Below are 12,415 nucleotides of genomic sequence, written 5' to 3'. Positions count from 1 at the left end.
ACAAATGATTTCAGGTGATTTTCATTGGCATAGGAAAACATTTGAAGACATCAAAATTTTTTTTAAAGACAATTTTAAGTGGCTGTGGGCACGTAAAAATAATTTAGTATAAATGGCATAATTGATTATAAATGGTGAGCTTGTTAGGTAGAATGAAGGTATCAAGTAACAAAATTGTAAAAAACCTTACTTACATGCTGATGACCAGTGATAATTTTGTTTTGGGGATATGGAGGGGTTTAGCATATGTTTGATATTGTTAAATGCCCATGTATTAAAACCGTAATTTTTTTTTATATCTACTTTTAGTATTTTGTTGTTTAACTTCTATGTATAGAATTCACTCCAGTGTATTATATGCGAAATAAAGCCTTTACTATTATTATTATTATTATTATTATTATTATTATTATTATTATTATTATTATTAATTACTGAAATTAATAACCAGTGCTTAGAACTGGCTAAATTCGTTACTTTTAGCAGAGTAAGGCATGGTAATTGGTTGCTTAATTATTTAATCATATACTTTTAATAAAAGGAGATGATTTGATCAACACACTGTGCTGGGATGTAAGTAAAAGTGACATCAGCATCTAGTTGGAAAATGCTAAAGATTTGTCATTTTGTGAGAACGTCATTGCAAATGATTATCCCTCTCTGAAAATATCATCAACAAACTCTTCCGAAAATAATCATGATTATCACTCGATCGACATAATCAGTCACTGAAAGTGATAATCGTCTTCTTTGGAAATAAGTGAAACGAATAAAAATGCGCCGAAGTTTCTTCGGCGCAATCGAGTTTTCCGTACAGCCACTGCAGCGTACAATCAAGGCTACCGAAAATATATCTCTCTTTCGGTGGTCTCGGTATAATGCCGTATGAGCTGCGGCCCATGAAACTTTAACCACGGCCCGGTGGTGGCCTATCCTATATCGTTGCCAGAAGCACGATTGTGGCTAACTTTAACCTTAAATAAAATAAAAACTTGTAAAGCAATGAGAGAAAATAGGAAGAATTAAAAAAGATGTGGAAGGTGAGTTAGAGTTTAAGCAGAACATTCACCGCAAGACCTATTTTTCTGTCTGAGGTCAAAATTATTTTTAGTGTATCCTCTGAAACAAATTTAAGTGGTCAGAGCGGAAGACCATTTATATTTTTTTCATGTTGAAGTGGTTTTTTATCTAGCAATTACATTTACTGCCATGAATTATTCCTGTAATTCATATACTGGCTTGAGTTTCATTTTAAATCAATTTTAGAGGAACCTCAACATCACATTTTATTATATCGGATTCATTTGATTCCAAGTATTTCAACAATGTATATATTCTAAGAAAAAAAGTGAGCAAACAGTATGTTTACTAATAAAAATATAAAGTAAATCACGCTATACGATTATTATGAGACAAGAAACGATATGAAATCAGACATTAATTTTCTAATGAACAGAAAAATCCATTATAAAGCATGCAAAAACAGAAATCTGACTAAGCATAATCCTTATACAACGATTGAACGTGAGCTATGTAATTACCATTGTGAAAGCTTGGTAGGGTCAATACAGGATCTTGAAAATCCTAGAAAACAGGTAAGACATTCTCCTAATTTGAATTGAACAGGAAAATCCATTATATTTCACGCAAAAGCATAGAATTCTGAGTGAGCATATTCCTTATAAAACGATAGAACGTGAGCTATATAATTATCGTTATGAAAGCTTAGTAGGGTCAAAGCAAGTTCTTGAAAATCTTGAAAAAAAGGCAATACATTCTCATCATTTCAAATGAACAGGAAAATCCATTATAATTCATGCAAAACTATTTTAATCTTACTAATTCCTAATAACACTATTAGAAAGTGAGCTATATAATTATCGTTATGAAAGCTTAGCAACGGGACAAAACAAGTTCTTGAAAATCATGAAAAACGGGCAATACATTCTCATCATTTCAAATGAACAGGAAAATCCATTCTAATTCACGCAAAGCTATAGAAATCTGACTAATTCCTAATAACACTAAAGAAAGTGAGCTATATAATTATCGTTATGAAAGCTTAGCAACGGGGCAAAACAAGTTCTTGAAAATCATGAAAAACGGGCAATACATTCTCATAATTTCAAATGAACAGGAAAAACCATCATAATTCATGGAAAATCATAGAAAACTGACTAATTCCCAATAACACTATAGAAAGTGAGCTATATAATTATCGTTATGAAAATTCCAGAAAACATGCAATACATTTTCCTCCTGAAGATGGATAAAATTGTAGTGTGAGGAATTCCACACGAGGGCCGCAAGACTCTTGATTTGCGTCATCGAAACGCCCATCAAAAATGTTGACAGCGTGTTGAGAAGTTTCGCTTCGTGTAAAGTTAAAAAAAAAAATTTGAATTTTTTTTTTAATTCAAGCCAGAAATAATGTTTTAGGAAGAAAAGATTTTTTTTTATTTACTTATTTATGAATACGTCAAGTCATGATCGATCGGAAGGTTGCGTGCTGTTGCTTAAGTACCAAGGGTTTCTTGATATTTTTCAGGATTACGTTCGTAGTTGTACCAATTTGAGAGCGTAACTGAAGCATTCATATTGGAAGAGGTGTGTGCGTGTTAGTAAACACATGCATACTGTACATACATACATGCATACATACAGACATGTAGTATATTTATGTGTCAGTATGGTATGTATGTATGTATGTATGTATACTTATATATATACACATTTATATATTTATACACATGTGTGTGTTTTGGGGCTGCTTTTATATATATATATATATATATATATATATATATATATATATATATATATATATATATATATATATATATATATGTATATATATATATATAATTATATATATATATATATATATATATATATATATATATATATATATATATATATATATATATATACATACTGTATATATGTATGTATATGTGTGTATATATATATATATATATATATATATATATATATATATATATATATATATATATATCAGATACACTTACGCATTCCATTTTTCAATAAGACTTCGAATTACTGTTTTGAAAAAGGTAGAATTTCAGTACTTCACGAAATTTACTCGTGAATTTCCCTCTGTAATTTCCATAATCTTTTCCGTGGTCTGGTAAAACTAAGGTATACTTAAGGTTTATACATTAGCCTTTTAGACTGTACTGTCGACACGTTAAAATTATGACAATATTTTTTTTTAATTTCTGTAATTTTTTGTTGCTATCGTTGTTGTTACTGTTGTCGTTGTATGCCACATTTATTGCGATGTTATGTAATGCAATCTTGTTCTCACTAATGTATGGGTCTTTTGCTTGGGCAGATTTTTTGAGGATTCGGAGTCTAGTTTGGTTGCCTGAATTTAATTCATTTATTTCTAGCTTTCGTGTTATGGACGCTTTGTTTGTTTCCTTTTTTTGCTTTTTTTATGAAATTTCGGCTTTAGTTTGCAGACTTTGTGTTTACTTTTGCGATCCCAGAGCATAGTTGTAGAGATTTTGTTTTTACCCATTATTTTTGTCAAGTTATTACAGTTTACTGGAGAGTATCATTAAATGTGAAGTAATCGTTAATTTATTGCCAGTTTTATTTGTAATATTAATATTTTCGTCATTGTTAATTAATTTAATATTAAAGCCATCACTGATATCGTTTCGGTTTTATTTTTTATCAGCACAGAAATTATCGTTAGATCTTATATTTAAGAAGATTACCAGTAATCAAAGAATTAAACGTATTCGCGGTCAAGAAGATATTCATATCTCGCCGAGTTCAATTTGTGTGGTATGGGCAGGTCTTAGACAGACAAAGAGGCAGACAGGCAGACAGAGTGGGGCAGGAGTGACAGCCGTGGGCTGGGTAGGGGCGGCCAGCATTGAGTCGTAGTGGCTATTCAGTACAAGACTCGTCGACCGGCTCAGTCCGAGGTCTCCTCCTCCGACTGACTCTCCGTCAGGCCCTCAGGTCGTGTCCCGGACTCAGTGTTGTTTTGGTCGTCGGTGAGAGAGGTTGTGTGTCTTCACCGCTCGGGGAGGAAATCCCTCGGCCCACTGCTGCGACTCCATTAAAAGTAAAACCTTAACTTGATGTCCATGAGATCTTTTTTTTTTTTTCTTTCATTTGTTCTCTTTCTTCGCGGATTTGTTAATGGTGTGTGTTATCTTATTCTCTGACTAGGCGCACTGGAACGGTTGCAAATTAAAACTTTAGGGTTTTTCGTTTTTCATTTGAATGTGATACAGGTCATTTATTTTTATTTCTCTTTGCGTTGAGCAAAACTTTGTTTTTGTTTTTTATTTCTCAAAGGCTTGATTTGCACATCAGAGATAATAAGATAGAGCCCGCGAGTGCTTTGGACCTTACGTAGGTAAGAGTGATCGCTGGAATTATTTGTATATTTATCCGGGAGGAAGTCGATTTCTGTGAAAGGTTGGAATCTGTAAGCTCTCACGACAGCCTCGTTGCGAGCGAAATAAAGCGGCAGAGACAATTATTGCCCTTTGCAACGAAGGCGGTCCATTGTGATGTGGCTTTTCCTCGGGAAGGCTTTGATGTGGCCCCGGCAATAAACAAAAGGTGGGTTGTTCTTGTTCTCTTGTTCTTTTTTTATGTTTGTGTGTGTGTGCGTTCTTGCTTTCTTTCTTCTTCCCTCACCAATACTTAGAGATTCGAGGCCGAGGGGAATTATGAGAGGGGGAATTAGCTACCGAGGGAGCGTGTCTGCGGCCTTGTGTCAAAAAGAGGGGAGAATTGTAACACTGAAATTGAGAATTGAGGCGCTGGTTTTTTTTTTCTTCTTCTTCTTCTTTTGAACTTGGCGTTGGCTTGGCGAGTGTCAAGAATGTTTGCTTTTGCAGCCGACTGTTTTAAAAGCGTTGCTTGCAAATGGCATTACACTTGGGAAATATAAGCTGTCTTTTTTTTTTATTTTTGTTATATCTGTATATTGACTTTTTAAAAGCTTTCAGCTTTGTTTGATCAGTTTCTAATGCAGTTTTACATCTTGTTCTCACTTTGATGAAATGAAGACATTGGTCTTGGGCTATGTTGATGTTTTTAGTACTCTTGTATGTCTTTCGATATATTATACACATGCATTCATATTCATATATATGTATATATACATATGTAGTATACTTGAGACTATAAATCTGTATATAATATTATACTATATATATATATATATATATATATATATATATATATATATATATATATATATATATATATATATATATATATATATATATATATATATATATGATATACAGTCTCCTATATGTAAATATATATAGACAATATCGTATATTGATGGACTCCATTGAGAATGAGTTAAATAATGACGTTTGTGTTGGTGATGTCATGGACTTCTTGAGACTTATTAACATTTTTATGGTATTTAACCATTTTCATCAATTATTAAGTTATTGTTATTTTATCATTCTTACATTTCAACACTTCTCATCGCGGTGCTGAATGACCAAACTGTCACAGTGCCAGGCTAACATACCAAACTTTCATAAATCAAATCAGATGTATTTTAGTAAGAGGCTTTCTCTTATTATTATATTCCTGAATTCCAGTAGTGGAATGGAATTCTTAATGTTATGCAGTAATTAAGAGTACCACTTCTCTCGGTTTTAATCAGAAAAAAGTTCACGAAAATATGTAGAATAATTGAAAATCTTGGATGTAGGATTATGAATTCTGCAGTTGGATTCGTGTTCAGTGATCATTGTATATAGATTCAATACACTCACATTCATTATATATATACATAACACATTATATATATATATATATATATATATATATATATATATATATATATATATATATATACATATATATATATAATATATATATATATATATATATATATATATATATATATATATATATATATATATATATATATATATATATTAGGATTGTGTAAAGCATAAAAAAATATGTATTTAAGGAGGCACCGTTGAAAAGTATGTATATTTTAAGTATGGTAGCAGATGTGACGTCTGATTCATTTTTAAAAGTAGGTTCAAGTGAAGGAAAATGAGGTAATACTTGCAATGTTGCTATTAATAACCTTCATATAAATTAAAAAAAACGCAGAACACATATATGACTCTTAATGACTGGCAGACTAATCCGTGTCTGCGTTTCTGGCGAACCAGAAATGTAGTGATTCTATAATAAGCCAAACCTTTTGAACCAAGATGTAAAGAAGAGGATTTTCTGAGTCCTCTATTGTGCTTCTATGCCAGTTTGTGTGAATGGTTCATTGTATAGATTAATTGTGTTCATTTCTGATACACACACGTTCAAGTTTTAATGTTTGTATGTATGTATGTATATATATATATATATATATATATATATATATATATATATATATATATATACTGTATATATATGTATATTTACTAAAAAGACCTCATTCAATCTGGATGGTATCAGATGTAGTATTTATTCAGAAAAAGTTACAAGCTTGGTAATGTGGACTGTTTGTCCAAGAAAGCTTGTAACTTTTTCTGAATAAATACTCCATTTGATACCATCCAGTTTGAATTGAGTCCTTTTAATAATTCTACTAATGCACAGGACAATTGTGTAATTGATAAAGTTAATATATGTATATATATGTATGTATATATATAGTGCATCACTATAATGTCAACGGAAATAATAAGTAAAAAGCTACAATAATGTATTTGAGCGATTGTATTTTTCCAAAATACAAAAAAAATGTTAAAACCCTTTTTTCTTATTTTGGATAAATTGCAATAACTCATATACATTACTATGGCTTTTTACTTAATATATATGGGTATATATATATGTGTGTGTGTAAATAAATATCGTATACGATATCAAATATTGTGTTTGCTGTGTGAAACAAAATGCAATACATTGATACGAAACCATATAAATTCTTCGTATAACGAACTGCATTAATAAACTTTGGTCTTAACACCTCTTGTGCATTAAGTCTTTGTTTAGTAAAATTCCACTTTTTACACCTCGCATATATATATACATATATATATACATATATATATATATATATATATATATATATATATATATATATATACACATACACATGATTACATGCATGAATGAATGTATACTTGTATTCATATATCAAAGCTCAAAATTTCAGTACATCCTTTCCTTGGGCACCCATGAACTCACCATGTATTTTTGCCCATTCCTCCATCCAGTTGATTCCGTTTCTCTCCTTATCTCTTCATCGTAGCAATAATCGCAGTGGACGAAGGTCATTATCCGCGTGAGGTAATTTTATATTTTAGGAGGAGATTATCTGGAGGGAAGGTCATAGTCGACTTGACTTTAGTTCCCCTCGGCGGCAACAAAGGTGTATCTCGAGTGGATTGGTATGCTTAAGCTATAGCTCCTGGGCCTTTGTGTAGTAACACTACACCGTTGGGCCGTCTCTCTCTCTCTCTCTCTCTCTCTCTCTCTCTCTCTCTCTCTCTCTCTCTCTCTCTGTTTGGGTGTTTTTTTATCGTTTGCGACAGTATTCCATGTTATGTTTGTCTGTGCATATTATTGTAATTTCAGCTCTCTCTCTCTCTCTCTCTCTCTCTCTCTCTCTCTCTCTCTCTCTCTCTCTCTCTGTATGTGTGTGTGTTATTTTTATCGTTTGTGATAGATATTGTTAAATGTGAGTTTAGACTTTTTTTTTTTTATAAAAGTGGGTTACAAGTATTCCACTTTATGTTTGTGCATATTATTGTAATTTTACCTCTCTCTCTCTCTCTCTCTCTCTCTCTCTCTCTCTCTCTCTCTCTCTCTCTCTCTCTTGTTTTTTTTTTCATCGTTTTCGACAGATATTGTTAGATGTGAGTTTAGTTTTTCTTTGTACAAGTGGGTTACAATATTCTGGTTTGTGTTTGTTTCTGTATATTATTGTAATTTTAGATCTCTCTCTCTCTCTCTCTCTCTCTCTCTCTCTCTCTCTCTCTCTCTGTATGTGTTTGTGTTTTTTTTTTAATCGTTAGCGACTGATATTGTTAGATGTGAGTTTTGTTTTTCTTTGTAAAAGCATTCCATTTTCTGTTTTTGTATATTATTGTAATTTCAGCTCTCTCTCTCTCTCTCTCTCTCTCTCTCTCTCTCTCTCTCTCTCTCTCTCTCTCTCTCTCTCTCTCTCTCTGCATGTGTGTATGTTATTTTTATCGTTTTTGATAGGTTTTGTTAGATGCGAATTAATTTTTTTTTTTGGTAAAAGTGGGTTACAAGTATTCCATTTTATGTTTGTGTATATTATTGTAATTTCAGATCTCTCTCTCTCTCTCTCTCTCTCTCTCTCTCTCTCTCTCTCTCTCTCTCTCTCTCTCTCTCTCTCTTTCTACTATATATATATATATATATATATATATATATATATATATATATATATATATATATATATATATATATATATATATTTTTCCAACGTAAATAATTGGTATGTATAGCCATGTATACTAAATAGTGGGTTAAACACCACAGTTGGTTCATTTTTGCTGCCTGTACAACTTGTCTTATTTCTTAAGCTTTAATTTTCGCCATGCAGAAATTTCATGCAAGAATGTTCTTCCCCTCAGAAGATGATTTCTTCTCTTTCGTTCAAAGAGGCATGATTTCTGTCGTCATTCCCACGAGAAATGATGGTTCAAAGAGGCAGTGGGAGATATTTTAATTTAACATGTCTGTTCGTTTCTGTATCTCCTCTTTGACCCCAAGAATTGTTGGAGCTAGCCAGCTAAAATTGTACGAGTTCCAGCACTGGAATGCAGTTCTCAGTGTTATGCAGTAATTAAGATTACCAATTCTATAATCGTTTTGTTCCCTTGGTTTTGATCAGAAGAAAATTCATGAAAATATGTCAGATTAACATTAATTGGTGTTTCACGTTAATGAAGTTTGCTGACAAAATTTGGAAATTTTGTTTTTCCATTCTGTGTTACATTGTAAAGATTCGTCTTACAGAAAATATCTGAAAACTGAGAATCTTTCTAGTGAGGGTAGAGAATTCTATAAGGAGATTGGCAGCTAATTGTAAATTAAGCTTAGGTGGTCGACTGTCAGCACTTTTATTAGTGGCAGTCTTGATTTCTTAAAGAAGATAGGGCTATGTGTCTAAACTTCACTGTATCTATCTTCTGTTGCAGTAAAGTATGTAAAATATATATCCCTCCTTTTTTTTTAGAAAAAAGGTTTAGTGTTCTTTATGTGGACAAAGTTTTTTAAAAGTAATGATTACTGTTTGGTTCAATGTGTAATTATTCATTTTTTTATTCGTATGTATTTGTAATTGTCATTGTTGTATGTGAATATTTTCACGACTTAGTTTTCTGTTCAGTGAAAGGATAAAGCAGAATTCTTGCAAGAGTCAGGAAGACTTAACATATATGCTTCAATTACCACGATATTTATAGATATACCCTGATCATAGGATTATATTTTCATCAGTTCCTTTAGACATTCCACGACAGCTTTTACTTACATTATTGCACATGGGTCTTCACGTCACTGTCTTGCATTCCAGTATTTGCTCACCGTATTGTGAATTTTCTCTTCAAACATTTATTTTCCAATGTTATGACCTGTCCCCATTACTTTCTCCTAAATCCAGCTCTGCCCCAATTTCCCCCCCTCCCTCAAAAAATTTGTTTTCACCAATCGTGTGTCATCGTGATCCCGATTATGATTTTGACTCGTAATTTTTTTTCGAAAAAAATTTTAATTTTTTTCTTGAATTTTCCTCAATGGCTCTGCTCGATTCACTTAGATCTCCCATTACGTGGTTCATGGTTCACTTTTTATGAAATTCCTTGATTTTATACTCTCCTCTTATTGTCTCGCAACTATAAATTGTCCGTGCAGGTATTATTTCTCTTACGTTTCCTGTAAATGTTCTTGTAGGTCAACTCCTCTCATCCAGATTTTCATTCTCTGCTCTGCAATTCTGACAGAAAGCAGTCTTACAGAAAACATTTTCACTGGTCTTGAGTTACTGTTTTCAAAGTTGTTCATTGTTTTGCCCTCTTCTAGATATTGCCATTGCTCTGCAATTTTTCTTGTAAGTTTTCACTGATCTCGTCTCTATTCATTTTGCACTGCTCTGCCCTTTTTCCTTGATTTTCACAGTGCTCTGCATTCATAATTTTATTATTTCCACTGCTGTGCACTGGTCTGGCAAACTTCCTCGGCTCTACCTTCCACTTAATCTTCTTTTCTCTACTCTGCAGTCTTTCCCCTAACTACTTTCCTGACAGTTATGTTCCCTTCCCTTGAAATGTCACATCTCTACAATCTTCCCCTTTTATTTTCTGACTGTTCAGTAGGTAATTCTTAAATCACTTAAAATTCATAATTTTTGTGGAGTAGAAAAGTTCTCTCATTGATCTGATCTCTCGTCGCAAATTCTGGCACTGCTAATAATCTCTTCCCACAAATGTTCTCATTGCTCTGCAACTTCTGAAGTTTTCCTCACTCTCTTAAATTTCCTCCACTCTATTACACTGTTCTCACTTATTTTCCTTTTCTTTACACTTCCCTTATTTTTGTGACTGTTCTTGAAACTTTCTTTGGTTACAGGCATGCACTGTCCTCTCACTGTACCTTGCTTTCTTGCTTTTCATTTTCCTTTTGACACACGATTGAGTCTTATACCTCTGGGATTGTCTCTTGATTGCTTTCAGCTTTTTTGGAATAACTGTCTTTTGCTTAGGAGGACAGACTTATCTCCTGGAAACCTCTTGCGTTCCGGCTGTTGTCTCCAGAGCTTTCTCTAATTTCTTTGTCATTTCTTTTCCTTTTCATTTATTAAGTACGCTGAAAACATCGCTGGAGTGTGTGTTCGTCCCTGAACTCAGCACACAGTGAAATGTTTATTTATTTAAATTTTTATTTATATCCTAAGGGCATGTGATTTTTTAGTTTTCTGTAAAAGAAAACTATTGTGCCGGCTTTGTCTGTCCGTTCGTACGTTTTCTGTCCGCCCTCAGATCTTAAAAACTACTGAGGCTGGAGGGCTGCAAATTGGTATGTTGGTCATCCACCCTCCAGTCATCAAACATACCAAATTGCAGCCCTCTAGCCTCCGTAGTTTTTATTTTATTTAAAGTTAAAGTTGGCCATAATCGTACATCTGTCAGCGATATAGGATAGGCAACCACAGGGCCGTGGTTAAACTATTATGGGCAGCGGCTCATGCAGCATTATATCGGTGGCCTTGCTTATGGGATGTACAGAAAACTCGATTGAGCCGAAGTTTCTTCGGCGCATTTTTTACTTGTTTTTATTGAAAGCACTGTGTTTCGAATGGAAACTGATGGAAGTTGTACCAATATAATATCTAGCTTTTGTTGATCTCGTCTTCATCTTCTTCTTCTTCTTCTTCTTCTTCTTCTTCTTCTTCTTCTTCTTCTTCTTCCCTGAAAGCAGAGACGGAAGTTGGTGTTAAAGGATAGTACTAAATACTTCTCTATCTCTCTCTCTCTCTCTCTCTCTCTCTCTCTCTCTCTCTCTCTCTAATCTAAATCATCCATTGTAAGAAATAGAAAAGCAAAATGTAATTTTCTATAACAGTTTAAAGTCCCCAACTGGTAGTCTACTAAGTATCCATTTTGAAGGAAAAAACTGGCCACTTATAAATTGTGCCATAGTTAATGTTATAAAATTAATTTCTGTTTGAAATACACCGTGGCTATAGAATTGTATTTCTTATGTATACCGCTGGTAGCCTATGGGCATTGAACTCAATTACATTCCACTGTCACGAAATTGTAATCAAAGAAATGCAATGGGATGTAATTCATTCATTATAAATAAGACGAAAATGAAAATGACCCAATTATTGCAGTCATTTTTGACTGCTCGAGCTCACTAGCAGCTGAAAATACAAATACAAGTAATAACAACTAAATATTAAGTAAGAGAAGCTCGAATCTCGGGCCAGTTCCTTTTTTTATTTTCTATTTTTTTATTTCCTATTTTTAATTTTTTTTCTTTTCTTTTATTATCTATTTTCTATTTTTTATTTTCTGTTTTTCTTTTTTAGTTTCTATTTTTCCTTTTTTTATTTTATATTTTTCCTTTTTTTTTATTTTCTATTTTTCCTTTTTTTTTTTTTTTCCACGACGTGACGTGAGAAGTTCGGGCGTAAACTCCGCATCAAAGATCACTCTTCGAAGGAAACAGACCTTCTCATGGCTGAACTTTCTGCGATTTTTACGCCTCTCGCACTGTCTCCCTCCTCCTCCTCCTCCTCCTCCTCCTCCTCCTCCTCCTCCTCCTCCTCCTCCTCCTCCTCCTCCTCCTCCGTCGCATCCCTTTCTCCCGTTCTTTCGCCAGAACTTATGAAATTCAG

The 12,415-nt window shown here is 33.0% G+C and overlaps 1 protein-coding gene across 3 annotated transcripts in view; it reads left to right on the top strand.

The window, feature by feature from the left end:
- Positions 1 to 3,857: 3,857 nt before the first annotated feature.
- Positions 3,858 to 12,415, top strand: part of LOC136833233 (DBH-like monooxygenase protein 1) — a 1,137,248-nt gene continuing 1,128,690 nt past the window's right edge. The window contains exons 1-2 of one of the 3 annotated variants that reach the window (XM_067095113.1): positions 3,858 to 4,102; positions 4,357 to 4,608. The gene's annotated coding sequence lies outside the window, so the exon portion shown is untranslated. Of the gene's footprint in view, positions 4,609 to 12,415 lie in introns of all 3 variants that reach the window. The other 2 variants (XM_067095112.1, XM_067095111.1) reach the window with 2 other exon arrangements.

The sequence above is a fragment of the Macrobrachium rosenbergii genome, chromosome 51 (assembly GCF_040412425.1).
Source record: "Macrobrachium rosenbergii isolate ZJJX-2024 chromosome 51, ASM4041242v1, whole genome shotgun sequence".
NCBI classification, from domain to species: Eukaryota; Metazoa; Arthropoda; class Malacostraca; order Decapoda; family Palaemonidae; genus Macrobrachium; species Macrobrachium rosenbergii.
The sequence above is the reverse complement of the archived record's forward strand: the minus strand, read 5'-3'. Positions and strand labels throughout refer to the sequence as shown.